A 21,026-nucleotide genomic window follows, 5' to 3' on the forward strand; every position below is an offset into this window, starting at 1 on the left:
CAAAGTCCCAGAGCTTGGTGGCAAAGCTGGAAATAGAAGCCAGGTGGTCTGTCTGCTTCTCCAGAGCCCTATCCATGATGATACAGGTACTACCTGGACATTTTACAAGTTAACCAGATGACAGCCTGGGTTAGGATGCTATCTGGAAGACGAAGAGTCTTAACTTGTTCACAGAGTATTTATCAAGAGACCCAACCTAAGAAAGCAATGAATGAAAACAATCAGGGAGACAGGGCCAAACAAATGCTTTTTTTTTTGGTCAGTGATTTTGAATTTTAGAATATATTTTAGTGTATAAGTTGGTATAAAATTGAATCATGTTTAGCTATACTTTTGAGAAGTTATCTTTATTGAGATTTTTTAAATATGTCCCCACCAAGAGGTCCAACCCAACTTTTGACCCTTGTTGCACTCCAAGAGTAGTTCTAAGGCCAGCAGCAGCATCATCACCTGGGAGGTGGAAGGAAATGCACATTGCCAAGCCCTACCCTAGACTTAACAAATCAGAAATTACATTTTTATACAAGTCCCAGGGCATTCATATACTCTTTAACTTTGAGGCATACTGATCTTACCAACTAAGCTAACCTGTTAGACCATATTCTAGGAAAGCTTAAGCTTCTTGGTTATTTTTGGCTCTCTTTTCCGATTTCTTCCTTCTCTCCCTAGTTTCATCACCCTCCTCCATCCTGCATTTTCAAACCTATCATATGCATGGACTTACTGAGCCTGAGTATTTGCTCTCAGACCAAGGAAAATGGAGACAAGGCAAGCAACCACACTGAGTCCTTTTAATGAAAAGCTGTCATCATTAAGCAAAAACACAATAAAACAAGTTCAAGCATTTGGCTAAAACAAATTATAAGCCAAAAATTTTATTAGCATTCTGTCTTTGTCTCATTTTCAGAAATACTTATTATCAGAATTTTAAGTCTTAACTCTTTGAACAAATCACTGAAAATAGTAATAATAACAATAATAATGACATTTTTACACAGACCAGGTTACCATAGCTTCTCACAATTTTGACAATCTAGAATCACATTTTCCACTACAAATCTAAGCCACATGAATGTGACAAGTGCATGCACACCCTTCAAATCCTTTCACAGTACATCAGCAACGAGAACACAAAACTGGCTCCATGTCTGGAAAACAATTTATTTTTTCTGCTCTCCTTGGCTCAGAATTCCCCATCTGCTCTCTGTTATGCTCAGGGAAATTAAATAAAAACATTTATTGTGTTGCTCTTCCACACCTACTAGTATTTCCTAAATATTATTTGAGCCAAAGAAGGAACAGGTATTAATTATTCCCCTCCTTAAAATTATCTCAAAATTTCAGAAACCACAAATACTACAATATTCAACATTTATAGTATTTTGAAAACAAAGGCATGGAATAAGGAAGAAGTTGAATCTAGTCTCCCTTTTCATTATTGGTACCCATCTCTTCTTTTCTCCAGACTCTGGGCCTTTAAAACACTATATCTACAAAAGGCCTTGAAATTTTATGAGGAACTTTCCACAAACATTTCCATTTACTGCTCCCAACTACATAAAAGTAGGAAATACTGTCCTCACCTTAGAATCAAATGAACAAAAAATGAAACAGTGCACACAAATTCCATTCAAAAACATGATCAAGCAGCCGGGTGTGGTGGCTCACACTTGTAATCCCAGTACTTTGGGACACTGAGGCAGGCAGATCACCTGAGGTCAGGAGTTTGAGACCAGCCTGGCCAACTTGGTGAAATCCCATCTTTACTAAAAATACAAAAATTAGCCCGCTGTGGTGGCGGGCTACTGTAGTCCCAGCTACTAGGGGGGTTGAGACAGGAGAATCACTTGAACCTGGGAGGTGGAGGTTGCAGTGTGCCGAGATCATGCCACTGAACTCCAGCCTGGGTGCCAGAGCGAGACTCCATCTCAAAAAAAAAAAAAAAAAAAAAAAAAAACACTCCATTATGTAAATATACCACAATGTGTTTATTTATCATTTCTTCATGGACATCAGTGTTTATTTCAGTTTTTCACCATTGTGAATAAAGTTTCAAAGAAAATTCATGCACAAGCCGCTTCAGGGCGTATGTTTTCATTTCTCCAATGCATGGGTTACATGGTAAATTGGTAAGTATACATAACCCGAGTGCCACATTGAGCTAAAAATAAATCAAGAGCCAGGCGCAGTGGCTCATGCCTATAATTGAGCACTTTGGGAGGCCAGCGTGGGCAGATTACTTGAGGTCAGGAGTTCAAGACCAGCCTGGCCAACATGGTGAAACCCCGTCTCTACTAAAAATACAAAAATTAGCCAGGCGTGGTGGCATGCACCTGTAGTCCCAGCTACTTGGGAGGCTGAAGCAAGAGAATCGCTTCAACCCGGGAGGCAGAGATTGCGGTGAGCCGAGATCCTGCCACTGTACTCCAGCCTGGGCAACAGAGAGAGACTCTAGCTCAAAAAAAAAAAAAGAAAAAGAAAAAAGAAAAAGAAAGAAATTTAAAAAGCAATCACGGTGGGTTGCAGTGGCTCATGCCTTTAATCTCAGAGCTTTGGGAGGCCAAGGCAGGAGGATTGCTTGAGGTTAGGAGTTTGAGATCAGCTTGGGCAATATAGTGAAATCCTGTCTGCACACAAAAAAATTTTCTTTACATTAGCTATGCGTGGTGGTGCAAGCCTGTAGTCCTAGCTACTTGAGGGATTGAGGTGAGAGGACTGATTGAGCCCAGGAGTTCAAGGCTACATTGAGCTATGATCATGCTATTGCACTCCTGCCTAGGTGAGAGTGAGACTCTGTATCTTAAAAATATAAAAATTTTAAAAAAGAAAGCAATCACATTTGCAATAGCTACAAAAAAATAAAATACCTAGGAATAAATTTGACCAAGGAAGTAAAAGATCTACACACAGAAAACTATAAAACACTGAAGAAGGAAAGTGAATAGGATGCACAAAAATAAGGAAAAGACATCCCATGTTCAAGAATTTTAGAAGTTAATATTGTTAAAATGAACACACTACCCCAAACAACCTATACTTCAGTGCAATCCCTAGCAAAATGCAAAGGGCACTCTTCACAGAAATATCAAAACAAATGCTACAATTTATCTGGAATCACAAAAGACCCCAAAAGCAGTATATCAAAGAGATACCTGCATCATTTTTATTGCAGCACCTATTCACAATGCCAAAATATGGAATCGACCTAAGTGTTCATCAATATATAAATGAATAAAGAAAATGGGCCGGGCTCAGTGGCTCACGCCTGTAATCCCAGCACTTTGGGAGGCCAAGGCGGGTGGATCACTTAAGGTCAGGAGTTTGAGACCAGCCTGACCAACATGGTAAAACTCCATCTCTACTAAAAAAATACAAAATTAGCCGGGTGTGGTGGTGCATGCCTGTAATCCCAGCTACTTGAGAGGCTGAGGCAGGAGAATGGCTTGAACCCAGGAGGCAGAGGTTGCAGTGAGCCGAGATCACGCCATTGCACTCCAGCCTGAACAACAAAAGCAAAACTTCACCTCAAAAAAAAAAAAAGAAAGAAAGAAAGAAAACGTAATATATATACACAGCGAAATACTATTCAGCAATTAAAAAGCATGAATCCCGGCATTCATGGCAACATGGATGAGCCTTGAAGAAATTATGTTAACTAAAATAAGCCAGGGACAAGAAAGATAAATACCACATGCTCTTACTCGTATGTGAGAGCTAAAAAAGCTGATCTCATAGAAGTAGAGAATAGAGTAGTGGTTACTAGAGGCTTGGAAGGGTAGGGAGGAGCAGGGGATAAAGAGGAGTTGGTTAGGCCTGTCTCAAAGAAACAAAGAAGAGTTGGTTAATGTATACAAAATTATGGCTAGATAGAAGAAAAAGTTCCACTTTCTATTGCAATGCAGTGTGACTATAGTTAACAATATTTTATTGTATATATTCAAATAGTTAGAAAACAGGATTTTGAATGTTCCCCAGACAAAGAAATGATAAATATTTTAGGTCATGCTAATTACTCTGATTTGATCATTACACATTATATACACGTATTGAAATATCACACTGTATCCCATAAATACGTACAAATATGTATCAAATAAAAATGTTTTTATGAATCTTTTATAAAATAAATGACCATTTTTTTTTCAAACATGATTATACCATTCTGCATTCTGTAGGATAATTTCAGATGATCCACATACTTGCCAATACCTGGTTATTTATTTATTTATTTTCATTTTAGTCATTCTAATGGATGTGTAATAGTATCTCACTAGTTTTAATTTGCATTTTTCTGGTGATTAATGATATAAATGTCTTATATATTTATTGAGCATTTGTGTATCTTTTTTTCAAGAAGGGTCTGTTCAAATCTCTTGCCCATTTTATAATTGAGTTGTCTTATTACTAAACTATAAGATTTCTTTATGTATTCTGGAAACAAGTCTTTTGCCAGATAAATGTATTGCAAATATTCTTTAAATTAACAAAGGGCTTAGCATTCTCTAAATTAACAAAGGGCTTAGCAATCTGAATACTGTTTATTTAATTTTAAAAAGACTGAATCTCTATAAGAACAGTGACCTTTTTGGTATATTAAGGTATCCTAATCAAAGCACCATCTCCATCTCTGCAGTAACACTGAAAACCCACAGTCGCACAGCTACAACAGCTGTGAAAATCAACAGCTTAGCAGCCACTAGAGAAGGCAGAATGTGGTTGAAGTTTCACAAGGCCTTACCCCCAGAAAATTGCCATCCGGTTTAATAAGTCCTATAAGCTCTATACTCAAAATTTGTCTTAGTTTGTTCTCACTTTAAGTTCATTCTGTGAAAACAACACTGCTATTGGGGAATTTGTCAAAAATAATCATCTGAAATAGTTTAAGATTATGGTGACCTGAAGCAGTATGACAAGCTGAAATTAACAAGAGGCTGACCAAAACACTTGGTCAAAAAAAAATAATTAATTAAATAAAATCGAAGAACATGCCAGGCTTGGTGGCTCATTCCTATAATCGCAGCACTTTGGAAGGCTGAGGCTGGAGGACGGCTTGAGCCTAAGAGTTCGAGACTAGCCTGAGCAACATAGTGAGACCCCCATCTCTAGAAAAAATAAAAATAAAAAATAGCCAGGTGAGGTAGTGTATGCCTGTGGTCAAAGCTACTCAGGAGGCTGAAGTGGCAAGAGGTCGAGGCTGTAGTGAGCAGTGATCACACCACTGCACTGCAGCCTGAGTAACAGAGAGAGACCCCATCTCAAAATAATAATCATAATAATTTTTAATGGACAATGGCATGCCCACGGGGGCTTTGAAAAGTTGCAATGTAAAATCTAGAAAGACATGGGTCATAAAAAAGAATATATGCATGTTCCAGGATATGCATAGGCCCATGAAAGACTTAAGAAGTTCCTAATCTCTCACCTCTTGCTTAGCCTTGAGGCTCTGCGCAAGCAGGAAGAGAAAGATAAGGCATAATGGTCATCTGCCTAGGTGAATGTTGTTGAAAGCATATCCCAATTCACACAATGACCAGCAGCAAAAGCTGGAAGGCTTATCGGTTCAAAGTATTTAAATTAAATCATTGTTCAATCATTAGCTGCCCACTAAGCAAACCTATCAGAGGCTTCAGTGGCTTCTAACAACAAAGAATACACACTTTATAGAATTAGTCCAAAAAGTCAATAAATAAGCAAACAATAACAAACAACCACCCTGGGGAAGGGAAAAATCTAATTTCCAGAGTTGCCACATGATTTTATATGTTCACTTTTCAACAAAAAATTACGAGACAGACTAAGACACAGGAAACAATAGTCCATGCTCAAGGGGGCACCATGCCTAAGAACTAAAGAAAGACTGAGAACAATGTCTCACCAAAGAGAAAATATCAATAAAATAATGGAAATAATTTTAAAAGAACCAGTTAAAACATACAGTGGTGAGGGAGCTGCTGAATAAATTCTTCCACTGTTCAGTCCCCAGCTGGATAGTTCTCAGTCATATTTCATAAGGCTCTTCAGAGGCTACAGCATGATTAAACTAGTTGAGCACTGGCCAACTCAATAATGCATCCAAATATTGGCTTTTCCTCCTTTCCCATTTCACTTCTTTTCCACTCCCTGCATTGATCTTTTCCTTTGTCCCTCACTCTTGCTTCCACTTAAACTACCTCTGCTCCCAAGACTCTGCATCAAGCTCTCTCTGCTTTTAGAGGGAAGCCAGGTAATGATAATGAGCTCTTCATTACTGGAGCTGACTACTACTCATTACTGGAGCAAATGTTAGAAAAAGATTCTAGGCATTAGATTATAACAAACTTTATCGAAAGATTGGGGAGGAATCAGTAACTAACTGGAATGGGAAGTTGGGAGATACAAAGAAGGGGAGCAAGAATGAAGGAGGAGGAAAATACGTGAGCTGCTTCAGAGAAAAGATAATCTTTTCTTATCCATAATCTCAAAATCTAAAATAATGTCCAGTATAAAGTAGGTCCTCAATGTTAGCCAAATGAATGTATGACTTTAAAAGAGTAAATCAACTTTTTAATTTCTAAAGGTCTAATTTAATAGATGGAAGCTGTCTGAAAAATTAAATCTACTTTTTCCCCAAATTCATCTTCTTTTTTTGAAACAGGGTCTCATTGTGTCGCCCAGGCTGGAGTGCAGTGGCGTGATCGCAGCTCACCGCAGCCTTGACCTCCCAGGCTCAAGTGATCCTCCCATCTCAGCCTCCCACGTAGCTAAGACTACAAACACACACCACTCCACCCAGCTAATTTCTAAAATTTTTTGTAGAGACAGACCCTTGCTTTGCTTCCCAAGTTGGTCTTGAAGTCCTGGCTTCAAGTGATCCTCCCACTTTGGTCACACAAAATGATGGGATTACAGGCGTGAGCCACTGCACCCAGCCCCCAAATCCACTTTAATATATAAGCAGTTTACTGCCATTTCAGTGGTCCCGGGAATATTAAATAAATGTTGCAAAAATTTAGCACAGCTTAGTTTCATTACTATGGCTGTATTACATTAGGAATTTATAGAGTGGGTCAGACGTGGTGGCTCACGCCTGTAATCCCAGCACTTTGGGAAGCTGAGGCATGCGGATTGCCTGAGCTCAGGAGTTCAAGAGCAGCCTAGGCAACATTGTGAGACCCTGTCTCTACCAAAAAAAATAATAATAATAATAACAGCCGAGCGTGGTGGTGTGCACCTGTAGTCCCAGCTACTCAGGAGGCTGAGGCAGGAGAATTGCTTGAGCCCGGGAGGCAGAGGTTGCAGTGAGGTGAGATCACATGCCATTGCACTTCAGCCTGGGTGACAGAGCGAGACCCTATGTCAAAAAAAAAAAAAAAAAAAAAAGGAATTTATAGCAAGCGGATATACGAAACTCCATGTGAATTGTGCCATTAATCCATTATGCCATAAAAGCTGCATAAGGATAACCTATAGAAAATTGTTCTGAGATATTAGTGCCAAAGGTACTGATCAACCCAGGGAGCGGAAAAAGGGTGTATCAAGAAAAGGAAATAATGAAGCCCAAGTCCTAATTAGTTTCCACTTATAGAGGAGAGAAACTACAATGCAACATGTATAGAACAGGAAAACATGTATAAAATGTTATCTACAAGTACAGGTATATATATTTACCTGTATTGTGTATAACTCCATTTGCACCTAGTTTTTAACTGGGAAGAAACTTAGGTAGCTAAGTTTCAACATGACTCAAAACTTCATGGATGCAACTCTACTTCTAAAGCAGATTACACAATAAAACTGCCGAAGGGATTCCTAGGCTTTGTGGTTTTGACTACTTTCAGTCTGAAATAAAAAATGTTCTCTTAACGCATGCATCCCTTTATACTTATGAATTTATTAGTTTCGATGAATCATCACATTACCACCTGGTAAGGTTATGTGCCTTTCCAAAGCAAAATGAGGTAGTGGAAATATCACTAAGACAGGAGTTTTAGTCTTGCCTCTGGAACAAATCAGTTTTGTGAGTTTGGGCAAGTTAACTTGCCTCCCTGGGCCTCAATTAATCAAAAACAAAAAATGCTACTACTTACCAGTTACTGTGGCTTCCCTTTAGTTCCTACAGCTGTGAAAGAAACATAATATCATCTACCTCATTGGCTTGTGGGGGGATTAAAATAAGATGGCATGGTGAAGTTCCTTCACAAAAAATAAATTGGCTGGGTGCGGCAGTGGCTAACGCCTGTAATCCCAGCACTTTGGGAGGCTGAGACAGGCAGATCACTCGAGCTCAGGAGTTCGAGACCAGCCTGGCCAACATGGTGAAACCCCGTCTCTACCAAAAATCCAAAAAATCAGGCAGGTGTGATGGTGTGTGCCTGTGGTTCTAGCTACTCAGGAGGCTAAGATGGGAGGATCACTTGAGCTCAGGAGGCAGAGATTGCAGTGAGCTGAGATTGTGCCACTGCACTGCAGCCTGGGTGACAGAGTGAGACCCCATCTCACGAAAAGAAAAGAAAGAAAAAAGAAATCACTTTCTAAATGTAGTTATTTTTATTTTAAAATTTGGCTAACGTTACTATTAACTAGACTGATATGAACTAATGAGGATATATGCAGTTAGCCTATAAAATTGAACTGAAACTAGACTAGGACAGTGGTTCTTGCATTTGTTTTTTTGTTTTTTGAGACAGGGTCTAGCTAGGCTGCCCAGGCTGGAGTGTAGTGGCATGATCTCAGCTCACTGCAGCCTCAACTCCTGGGCTCAAGTGATCCTCCCACGTCAGCCTCCTGAGTAGCTAGGACTACAGCTGTGCACCATGATACCTGGCTATTTATTTTTTTATTTTTTTCTTGTAGAGACAGGGTCACACTATATCGAGGACGCCGATCTCAAACTCCTGTGCTCAAGCAGTCTTCCTGTCTTGGCCTCCCAAAGTGTTGGGATTACAAGTGTGAGCCACTACGCCAAGCCTGGTTCTTGCATTTTTAAAGGGTTATAGACCCCTTTGAGAATATAAAACATACTTTCTTCCCAGAAAGATATATGTAACACAAACTTCTGTACAATCTCTACAGTCCCAGATGCCGTAAGAAACCCATGTTAAGAACCAATAAACAAGATAATCCTCAAGGTCTCTTCTCTTTAACACTCTTGAGTATATGTTTTTCCTTTTTAAAATGAGTAAATGAAGTAGCCACTCTATAAATCAGATTGATTTAACCAAAATATCTTCCTCCTAATCCAAATACATAAAAATACTGGGCAAAAAGGCAACAAACGCGTGTATTTTTAAAATACATAGCAAACTGCCGGGCGCGGTGGCTCAAGCCTGTAATCCCAGCACTTTGGGAGGCCGAGGCGGGCGGATCACAAGGTCAGGAGATCGAGACCATCCTGGCTAACATGGTGAAACCCCGTCTCCACTAAAAATACAAAAAATTAGCCGGGCGTGATGGCGGGCGCCTGTAGTCCCAGCTACGCGGGAGGCTGAGGCAGGAGAATGGCGTGAACCCGGGAGGCGGAGCTTGCAGTGAGCCGAGATAGTGCCACTGCACTCCAGCCTGGGCGACAGAGCAAGACTCCGTCTCAAAAAAATAAATAAATAAATAAAATACATAGCAAACCGAGAAAGCAAGAAAAAGAAGCTCCCAAGTACTAGAAATGAAGAACAAATTCAAAGCCACAGCAGAGAGCAGCAGCTGAGGCAGTAGAGAGATTAGAACTAGATATACTCAGTTCTCATTATTTACGGATTCTATATTTGCAAATTTGCCTAGTCAATAAAATGTATTTGCAACACCAAAATCAATACTAGCAACATTTTGCCCACTTATTCATGGACATGCAAATACTATGAAAAATGTGAGTCACCAACATATACATGCTGAGCTTGAAAAGGGGGATACTGCCTTCTTGTTTCAGCTCTCATACTATAAAACAATTGTCCTTTTCCTGGTCTATTTAGTGCCACGTTTGTCACATTTTCTACTTCTTGTTGATAGGTTAGCTGTTTAACATGGCCCCTAAAGGAAAGAAGGCTGAGACATCCTTACAGAGAAAACAAGTAGGTGCTAGATAAGCTTCGTTCAGCCACAGATTACATAGTGCTGTTGGCCATGAATTCAATGTTAATGAGTCAACTATATATATGATAAAATATGGGGTCTTTAAACAGAAACACATGTAAAACAAGCTTATGTATTGACTGGCTGCTGAAAATGTGGAGAGGCTCACAGGTACCTAACCCTGTATTTCCTCTGGGAGAAACTAAATGTTTACATTGGCTTTACAGAGCATAACTACCATGAATAACAAGAACTGACTGTATGTGGTAGTTGGAATTTTATCAGCAGGCGAAGGGACATTACTTAGGAGCTGGGAGCTTGGAATGATGTCCCTTCATGAAGTCTACTGGCATACGCCACTGTAGGAATATACTAGAGAGTCTCCCATTTATGGTAAAATAAAGTTATCCAGAACCACAAGCTTTTGCTAATTAGAGTTCAAGTTTATACTGCTCACAAAGGTTTCCAAAAGTTAATTTTAAAACTAATCCTGAACCAGCACCACACAAGCTCTAAGAAGAGGCAAAAAAAAAACATAAAAAAAAAAAACTGCCCCATAAGAACACCTCTATAACCCAGGACACATAAGGGAATCCCAAAGAAACAACTGCCACCCAGAACTTCACAGTTGAAAATTATAAACCACACTAGGAAACCAATATGAGAGCCAGGCAGCAGTCAAGGCAAATAAGTGGGTTCTCTTCTGTAAGATCTAGGATTATATTACACTCCAAAAAGTATTTTTTTAAATATGAATAATTTAGATATTCAAAAAAATAGGAAAAATTAGAATCCATATACCAGTCACAGATTCAAAAGAAACAAGAATCAGAATGACAGCCATTTGCTCAACAACAATAACAATGCCAAAAAATGAATTATTAGTTTTTACTTGCTAAGAGAAAATAACCATCAACATACTAGTAGCAAACTAGAAAACAGATCTGAAGAAATCATCCAGAGCACAGCACAAGGAGAAAAACAGCCGCAAAATATAAAAGAAAAAACAGGAGATAAGGCTAGGAAAAGAGGCACTGATAGGAAAACCCAAATAAGGGAATAAAAGGCATGGGGGAGGCCAGGTGCCATGGCTCATGCCTGTAATTCCAGCACTGTGAGAGGCCAAGGCAAACAGATTGCTTGAAGCCAAGAGTTCGAGACCAGCCTGGGCAACATCATGAGAAGTCGTCTCTACTCCTTCCAAAAAAAAATTATTTAAATTTGCCAGGAATGGTGGTGCATGCCTGTGGTCCCCAGCTAAGGTGGTTGGGGGGAAGTCAAGGCTGGAGGATGGCTTCAACCTGGGAGGTCAGGGCTTGCAGTAAGCCATGATAGTGCCACAGCACTCCAGGCTAGGCAACAGAGCAAGACCCTGTCCTCGCTCCCAAAAAAGAAAGAAAAAGAACAAAATGGGAATATCAAACAAAATAGATAATATATATTAAAAAGGGTGATTCATGTAGAATACACAGCAATTACAAACATACAAGCAACAAACATGAAATCCCCAGAATACATGAAGCAAAGGTGTGTGTTTGTTTGTTTGTTTGTTTTGACATGGAGTCTCGCTCTGTCACCCAGGCTGGAATGCAGTGACGCAATCTGGGCTCACTGCAACCTCAACCTCCGCCTCCCGGATTTAATTGATTCTCCTGCCTCAGCCTCCCGAGTAGCTGGGATTATAAGCACCCGCCACCGCACCTGGCTAATTTTTGTATTTTTAGTAGAGACGGGGTTTCACCATGTTGACCAAGCTGGTCTCGAACTCCTGACCTCAAGTGATGCGCCTGCCTCGGCCTCCCAAAGTGTTGGGATTACAGGCGTGAGCCACGGCGCCTAGCTGGTGAAGCAAACACTGACAAAACCGAAGGAAGAAACAGATAGTTATACAATAATAGATACAATAATGGATGAAACAACCAGACAGAAGATCAGTAAGGAATTTGTGTACTTGAACAACAATATAAGCCAACTGGAGCAAACAGATATATAAAGAATACTCCATCCCACAACAATAAAACACACATTTTTTGAAATGCACATGAAAATTTCTCCAGGACAGACAACATGTTAGGCCACAAAACAAATGTTAATACATTTTAAAAGCTTAAAATCATACAAAATATTTTTTCTGATAAAAATGAAATTAAACTAGAAATTAATAGTATAAGAAAAACAGGAAAATACACAAACACATGAAAATTAATTACATTTTTTTTTTTGAGACAGGGTCTCATTCTGTTGCCCCAGCTGGAATATACTGGCACAATCTCAGCTCACTGCAGCCTCAAGCAATCCTCCCACCTCAGCCTCCCAAGTAGCTGGGACTACTGGCATGTACCACTAGACTCAGCTAATTTTTTTTTTTTTTTTTTTTTTTTTTTTGTAGAGACGGGTTCCCACTATGTTGCCCAGGCTGGTCTGAAACTCTTGAGCTCAAGCAATCCCACATGCCTCGGCCTCCCAAAATGCTGGGATTACAGGTGTGAACCTGTGCTCCCGGCCAATAACTCACTCTTAAACAACCAATGAGTCAAAGAAGAAATCACAAGATAAAATAGCAAGTATCTTGAGATACATGAAACCAAAAACACAACATAATTTTCAAGACGTATGGCATGCAGTAGAAGCAGTACTGAAAGGGAGATTTATAGCTGTAAACGCTTACATTAAAAATGAAGAAATATCTTGAATCAGTAATCTAACTTTACACCTTAAGAAACTTGAAAAAGAGAAAACTAAACATAAGATAGTAGAAGAAAGAAAATAAAAAATAGTTTCCAGATCAATAAAATAGACAATAGAAAAACTATAAGGAAAATCAATGAAGCCAAAAGATCAAAGAAATCAACAAAATTGACAAACTTTTAGCTAGACTGAATAGGAAAAAATAGAGATGACACAAATTATTAAAATCAGGAATAAAATTAGGGACCGAGCACGGTGGCTCATGCCTATAATCTCAACATTTAGGGAGGCCGAGGCAGGAGGATTACTTGAGTCAAGGAGCTCAAGACCAATCTGGGCAACAGAGTGAGACTCATATCCACCAAAAAATAAAAATTAGCTGGGTGTGGTGGTACATGCCTGTAGTCCCAGCTACTTGGGAGGCTAAGGCAGGAGTATTACATGAGCCCAGGAGCTCGATGTTGCAGTGAGTGATGATCCTACAACTGCATGTGGGCTGGATGACAAAGCAAAACCCTGTCTCAAAAAAAAAAAAAGAAAGAAAGAAAGAAAGGAAAAGAAGGCTTTTATCCAAAAGGCAGGCAATAATAAATGCTGGTGAGTATGTGGAAAAAGGGGAACCCTCGTACGCTGTTGATGGGAATGTAAATTAGTACAGCCACTATGTAGAACAGTTTGGAGCTTCCTTAATAAACTAAAAATTGAGCTACCATATGATCCTGCAATCCCACTGCTAGGTATATACCCAAAAGAAAGGAAATCAGTATACCGAATAGATAGATATCTGCACTCCCATGTTTGTTACAGCACTCTAAGTGTCCACCAACAGATGAATGGATAAAGAAAAAGTGGTACATATACCACGTCATTCACAAATACCACAACTGAGATCTGATCATTCTTTTTTATGGCTGAATAGTACTCCATTCAACCATAAAAAAGAATGAAATCCTGTCATTTCCAACAACATGGATGGAACTGGAGATTGTGTTAAGTGAAATAAGCCAGGCACAGAAAGACAAATTTCACATGTTCTCACTTATTGGTGGGAGCTAAAAATTAAAACAATTGAACTCATGAAGATGGAGAGCTGAAGGATGGTTACCAGAAGCTGACAAGGGTAGTGGGGAGTGAGGGAAGAGAGTAAGAATGGTTAATGGGTACAACAATATAGTTAGAATGAATAAGATCTAGTACTGAATAGCACAACAGTGTAACTATAGTCAACAACAATTTATTGTATATTTTAAAATAACTAAAAGAGTATAATTGGTTTACAATACAAATAAATGATAAATGCTTGACATGATTGAATACCTCATTTACCCTGATGTGATTATTAACCATTGTATGCCTGTATCAAAATATCTCATGTACCCCATAAATATATATACCTATTATGTACCCACAAAAATTTAAAAAATTAAATTTTTTAAAAAAGAAATAAACGAGAGGACATTACTACCAATTTTACATGAATCAATAGGATTGTAAGAGAATACTATAAACAATTGCATGCCAACCAATTGGATTGCCTAGATGAAAAGGACAAATTCCTAGTAACACACAACCTACAAAAACTGAATAACAAAAAAAAATAGAAAAACTGAATAAATGAATGCCATTAGGAGATTGAATCAGTAATCAAAATCCTCCCAACCGGGCCAGGCACAGTGGCTCACGCCTGTAATCCCAGCACTTTGGGAGGCTGAGGCAGGTGGATCACTTGAGGTCAGGAGTTCGAGACCAGCCTGACCAACAAGGTGAAACTCCCATCTCTACTAAAAATACAAAATTGGCCGGGCGTGGTAGCGCATGCCTGTAATCCCAGCTACTTGGGAGGCTGAGGCAAAAGAATTGCTGGAAACCAGGAGGTGGAAGCTGCAGTGAGACGAGATCGTGCTATTGCACTCCAGCCTAGGCAACAAGAGCGAAACTCCATTTCAAAAAAAAAAAAACCCTCCCAACCAAAAAAAATAAAAATAAAAATAAAAGCCCTGGACCAGGTGGTTTCACTGTTGAATTCTACCAAAAATTTAAAAAACAATAACACCAATACTTCTCAAACCCTTCCAAAATACTCAGATACCAAAGCTAGAGAAAAACACTACAAAAAAAAATGAACATCTTGGCCAGGTACAGTGGCTCACACTTGTAACCCCAGCACTTTGGGAGGCCAAGGCAGGTGGATCACCTGAAGTCAGGAGTTCAAGACCAGCCTAAGCAACATGGTGAATCCCTATCTCTACTAAAAATACAAAAATTAGCTGGGCATGGTGGCACATGCATGTCGTCCCAGCTACTCAGGAGGCTGAGGCAGGAGAACTGCTTGAACCCAGGAGGTGGAGGTTGCAGTGAGCCGAGATTATGTCACTGCACTCCAGCCTGGGCAACAGAGCAAGACTCCATCTCAAAAAAACAAAAAGAGAGAGAGAGAGAGAGACACAGAGAGAGAATCAATCAATATTATACATCATTTAATAAAAACAAAGGGAAGCCTGTCATGGTCACATGCATCTTCCCAGCTACTTGGGAGACTGAAGCAGAAGGATCATTTGAGCCAAGGAGTTCGAGCCTGCAGGGAGCTATGATCACACCACTGCACTCCAGCCTTGGTGATCTAGGTGACAGAGTGAGACCCAGTCAGAAGACAGAAAAGAAAGGGAAGAAAAGGAAGAAAGGGAGGAAAGAGAAAGAAAGAGAGGGGGGAAGGAGGTAGAGAGGGAAGAAGGGACAGAGAGAGAGAGAAAGACAGAAAGTAAGAAAGAAACATACTCATCTCGATTTATGTGAAATGTCATTCTACACATTTCATCTGATGAAATTCGACACATTTAATATTAAAACAAACAATAAACTATGAATAGAAGATTGCTACCTCAACATGATAAAGGTCATATATGAAAAACACACAGCTAATATCATACTCATTATTAAAGTCTAGAAGCTTTACCACTTCTATTCAACACAGTATTGGAAGTTCTAGCCATAGCAGTTCAACAAGTAAAGAAAATAAAATGTAAATTTAAATTGTAAAGGAAGAAGTAAAATTATCTCTATTTGCCAATGACATGAACTTACATGCAGAAAATCCCTAAAATTCACAAAAAATATTATTAGAGCTAATAAATGAATTTAGAAGTTACAGGACATAAAACCAACACACAAAAAAAAGTTGCATTTCTATACACTAAAAAATTAACAATTAGAAAAATTAAGAATATAATTCCATTTACAGTAGTGTCACAAAGAATAAAATACATAGGAATAAATTTAACCAAGGAGACAAAAGACTTGTACAATGAAAACTACAAAGCATTAATGAAAGAAATTAAAGACAGAAATATATGCAAAGACATCTGTGTTCATGGATTAGAAGACTTAATATTATTATAATGACAGTCTCATAATCTGGTCTCTAAATAAATAACTAAAAATTCAGAAAATAAAAACAGGAGTGGTTATATTAATATCAGATAAAGTAGACATCAGAGCAAATAAATTAATAGGGATACAGAGGGACATTACATAAAGTTAAAAGTGCCAATCCACCAAGAAGATATAGCATTCCTAAATGTGTATGCACAAAACAACAGATATTCAAAATACATAAAGCAAAGACTGACAGAACCATAAGAAGAGACAAATCCACAATTACAATAGGAGACCTCAACAGTCCTCTTTCAACAACGTATAAAAATAGACAGCAAGGTTATAGAACAACTAGGCAACACCATCAGTCTACAGGATCTAATCAAAATTTATAGAACACCCCACCCAAAATTAGTAGAATAGACATTCTTTTCAAGCGTCCATGATATATTACTGATATAGGCCATTATATTAGTTTTCTATTCTCTGCCATAACAAATTACCACAAACTTGGTGGTTTAAAACAATACAAATGTATTATCTTAGAGTTCTTGAGGTCAAACCTCAAAATGGGCCTCACTGAGCTACAATCAGTGTCAGCAGGTCTGTGTTCCTTCTGGAGGCTTTTAGTGAGAATCTCTTTCTTTGCCTTTCCCAGCCACGCACATTACTTGGCTCCTGACCAAAGATTTCTCCATCTTCTAAGTCAGCAATGTCAGATCAAGTCCTTATGACACCTCCACCACTCTGGTTCTCTCTTTCCTGCCTCCCTCTTCAATGTATAAAGACCATTATGAAAACACTGGGCACAACTGGCTAATCCAAGATATGCTCCACATCTCAAAATTAGGCCATCAGCAAACCTCATTACACTTGCAACCTTAATTCCCTTTTGCCATGCAATATAACATTTATAAATTTAAGTGAGTAGAATGTGGACACCTTTGAAGGGCTATTATTCTGCCTACCACAGCCATATTCTGAGCCATAAAACCAACCTCAAAAAAAGTTTTTTTAACTTCAATTCCACAGGGAATATTCTGTGGTCAGAATGAAATCAAACTAGAAATCAGTAACAGGCTGGGCATGGTGGCACAAGCCTGTAATCCCAGCTCTTGGGGAGGCTGAGGCGTGTGGATTGCTTGAGCCCAGGAGCTCGAGAAAGGCCTGGGCAACATTACAAAGCCCCATCTCTACAAAAAATACAAGAAATTAGCCTGGCGTGGTAATGCATGCCTGTAATCCCAGCTACTCAGGAGGCTGAGATGGGAGGACTGCCTGAGCCCAGGAGGTCGAGGCTGCAGTGAACCGTGATGGTGACAATGCTCTGCAGCCTGGGCAACAGAGTGACACTCTGTCTCAAAAAAAAAAAAAAAAGAAGAAGAAAGAAAGAGAGAAGGAGAGGAAAGGAAGGAAGGAAGGAAGGAAAAAGAAAGAAGGAAAGAAAGAAAGAAAGAAAGAAAGAAAGAAAGAAAGAAAGAAAGAGAGAAAGAAAGAAAGGAGGGAGGGAGGGAGGGAAAAAGAAAAGAAAAAAGAAGAGGAGGAGGAGGAAGGGAGAGAGGGAGGGAAAGAGGGAGGGAGGGAGAGAGAAAGAAAGAAAGAAAGAAAGAAAGAAAGAAAGAAAGAGAAAGAGAAAGAAAGGAAGGAGGGAGGGAGGGAGGGGAAAAGAAAAGAAAAAAGAAGAAGAGGAGGAGGAGGAAGGGAGAGAGGGAGGGAAAGAGGGAGGGAGGGAGGGAGAGAGAGAGAGAGAGAGAGAGAAAGAAAGAAAGAAAGAAAGAAAGAAAGAAAGAAAGAAAGAGAAAGAAAGAAAGAAAAGAAAGGAGGGAGGGAGGGAAGGAGGAGAAAAGAGAAAAGAAAAGAAAAAGAGAAGAAGAGGAGGAGGAAGGAGGAGGAGGAAGGGAGAGAGGGAGGGAAAGAGAGAAAGAAGAGAAAAGAAAAGAAAAGAAGATCAGTAGCAGTAAGAAATCAGGAAAATTTCCAAACACATGGAAACTAACACATTCCTAAACCTATAGGTCAAAGAGGAAATCTCAAGGAAAATTAACAACACACTGAGGCCAGGCAAGGTGGCTCACACCTGTAATCCCAATACTTCGAATCCCCATCTCAAGTAGAAAAACAAACAAAAAAACTATACATTGAACTGAATGAAACTAAAGTTACAACATATCAAAAGTGTCTCTATTTCAAAGCGTCTGTATTTCAGATGACTGATAGTCTGTAAAACAACACCAAGCAATCTGCCACAAAATTCCTAGAATAAATCAGTTCAGCAAAGCTGCCCCATACAAAATCAACATACGAAAATCAATCGTATTTGTATATACTAGCAATTAACAAGTAGAAACTGAAATAAAAAACACAATACCATTTACAATGAACCCCCCCAAAAAACAAGTAGGTGTAATTCTAACTAAACCTATTCAAGAATTGTATACAGAAAACAAAACACAGACAAAAGAAATAAAAGTCTAAATATATGGAGAAACTTACCATGTTCATGTATTATAAGACTCAACATAGTAAAAATGCCAATTCTCCCCAAATTGATATACAGGTTTCAGGCAATTCCTATCAAAACCACAGCAAGATTTTTTGAGGGCAAAGACAGACAAAATAATTCTAAAATGTATATGGAAACATAAAGGAACTAAAATAGCTCCTTTTTAAAAATCAAAGTGCTGGGATTAAAGGCAGGAGCCACAGTACCCAGCCCCACTGATTATTTTAAGTAAACTTTAGAATGATTTAGATTTATTGAAGAATTTCAAAGAGAGTGCAGAGTTCCCATATACCCTACACCCAATTCTTCTGTTATTAGCAGTGTATAATAGTATGGTACATGTGTCACAACTAGTGAATATTGATATGTTATTAAAGTCCATACTTTAATCAGATTTCCTTGGTTTTTACCTAAGGTCTTTTTACTTTTCCAAATCCCATCCAAGATCCCACATTACGTTTAGTCATCATGACTCCTTAGGCTGGTAGTTTCTCAGACTTTCCTTGTTTTTGATGACCTTGCGGGTTTTGAGAAGTACTGCTCAGGTATTTTGGAGAATGTCTCTCAATTAGGATCTGTCTTAAGTTTTTATCATGATTACACTGGGATTATAAATTTTGGGGTGAAATACCACTGAGATAAAGTGCCACTGTCATACATCATACCACAGGTATACACTATCAACATGACTTATCACTATTGATGTTGACCTTGATCACCTGGATAACGCGGTGTTTGTCAGGTTTCTCCACTCTCAAATTACTCTTTCTTTCCTCCTTTCCATACTGCATCTTAGGAAGAAAATCACCATATGCAGTCCACATTTATGCACTCCTGAGGGTGAAATGGAATAGCTACACAAATTATTACCCAAGTGATTTTTATCAAAGGTACAAAAGCAATTGAATGGAGGAAATATTACTTTTCCAATAAATGGCACTGGAGCCACTGAACATGAGACATAAAAATGAACCTCAACTTAAACCTCATACCTTATCCAAAAATTATCTCAAAATGCATCACAGACTTAAACATTAAACAACGGAATTTTTAGGAGAAAGTTTGAAGAAAATCTTTAGATCCTAGGCCTTGACGAAGAGTTCTTAGACATAATACCAAAATCATGACCTACAAAAGAAAAAAAAAATGACTGGGCATGGTGGCTCATGCCTATAATCCCAGCACTTTGGGAGGCCGAGGCAGGTGGATCACTTGAGCACAGGAGTTCAAGACCAGCCTGGACAACACAGTAAGGCCCCATCTCTATGAAAAATGCAAAAATTGGCCGAGTGTGGTGGTGCTCACATGTAGTCCCAGCTACTCAGGAGGCTGAGGTGGGAGGATTGCTCGAGCCTGGGAGGCGGAGGTTGCAGTGAGCCGGGATCTAGCCATTTCACTGTAGCCTGAGAGACCAGAATGAGACTCGCTCTCCAAAGAAAATAAATAAATAAATAAATCTATAACCTAAACTCCAACAAAATTTTACAATTTTGCTCTACAAAAGATGCCCTTAGGATGAAAAGACAAGTTGTAGATTGAGAGAAAGTATTCACAAACCACATATCTCACAAAGGACTCATATATAAAACTCTTTATACATGTAAAGAATACTCCAAGTTGAAAATTGATAACAATCCAATCAGAAAACGGGCAACAGATATAAAAAATTTTAACTGAAGAGGATATGTGGATGGTAAATAAGCATAAGAAACGATACTCAACATAAATAGCTGATCAGTAAATATAAAGAATAGAAAGAGAAGCCGGGCACAGTGGCTCACACCTGTAATCCCAGCACTTTGAGAGGCTCAGATGGGTGGATCACTTGAGGTCAGGAGTTCGAGACCAGCCTGGTCAACATGGCAAAACTCCATCTATACTAAAAATACAAAATTAGCCAGGCATGGTGTTGGGCGCCTGTAATCCCAGCTACTCAGGAGGCTGTGGCAGGAGAATCGCTTGAACCCATGAGGCAGAGGTTGCAGTGAGCTGTGATCATGCCACTGCACTCCAGCCTGGGCGACAGAGTACGCCTCCGTCTCAAAAAAATATATATAAATACAAAGAGATATTGAGATATTACTACAGAGCTATCAGAAAGGCTAAAATAAAAAACAGTGACAATACCAAATGCTGGTGAGGATACAGAAAAACTGAATTTCTTATACATTGTTGCAAATGTAAAATTGTGAAACCTCTCTAGAAAACACTTTGACAGTTTCTATGAATGAATACCCCCCCATTTTTCCTATATTCTCACAACACAGCAACAATCAACATGCATGACTTCTGTGACCAAATATTTGGGAATTTTTCCCCATACCCCAAATAAGCAATCAATTTTGCAGTGGACACCAGCTGGGCACCATCCAATTCAATTATGACACTATCTACCTGGAGATAGCATCAGATCCCACAGGCT

The 21,026-nt window shown here is 39.0% G+C and overlaps 1 protein-coding gene across 2 annotated transcripts in view; it reads right to left on the reverse strand.

The window, feature by feature from the left end:
* The window catches only part of OPHN1 (oligophrenin 1), a 383,582-nt gene that overhangs the window by 253,830 nt on the left and 108,726 nt on the right, over window positions 1–21,026 (reverse strand). The gene's annotated exons all lie outside the window — the stretch shown is intronic.

The sequence above is a fragment of the Symphalangus syndactylus genome, chromosome X (assembly GCF_028878055.3).
Source record: "Symphalangus syndactylus isolate Jambi chromosome X, NHGRI_mSymSyn1-v2.1_pri, whole genome shotgun sequence".
Taxonomy (NCBI): domain Eukaryota; kingdom Metazoa; phylum Chordata; class Mammalia; order Primates; family Hylobatidae; genus Symphalangus; species Symphalangus syndactylus.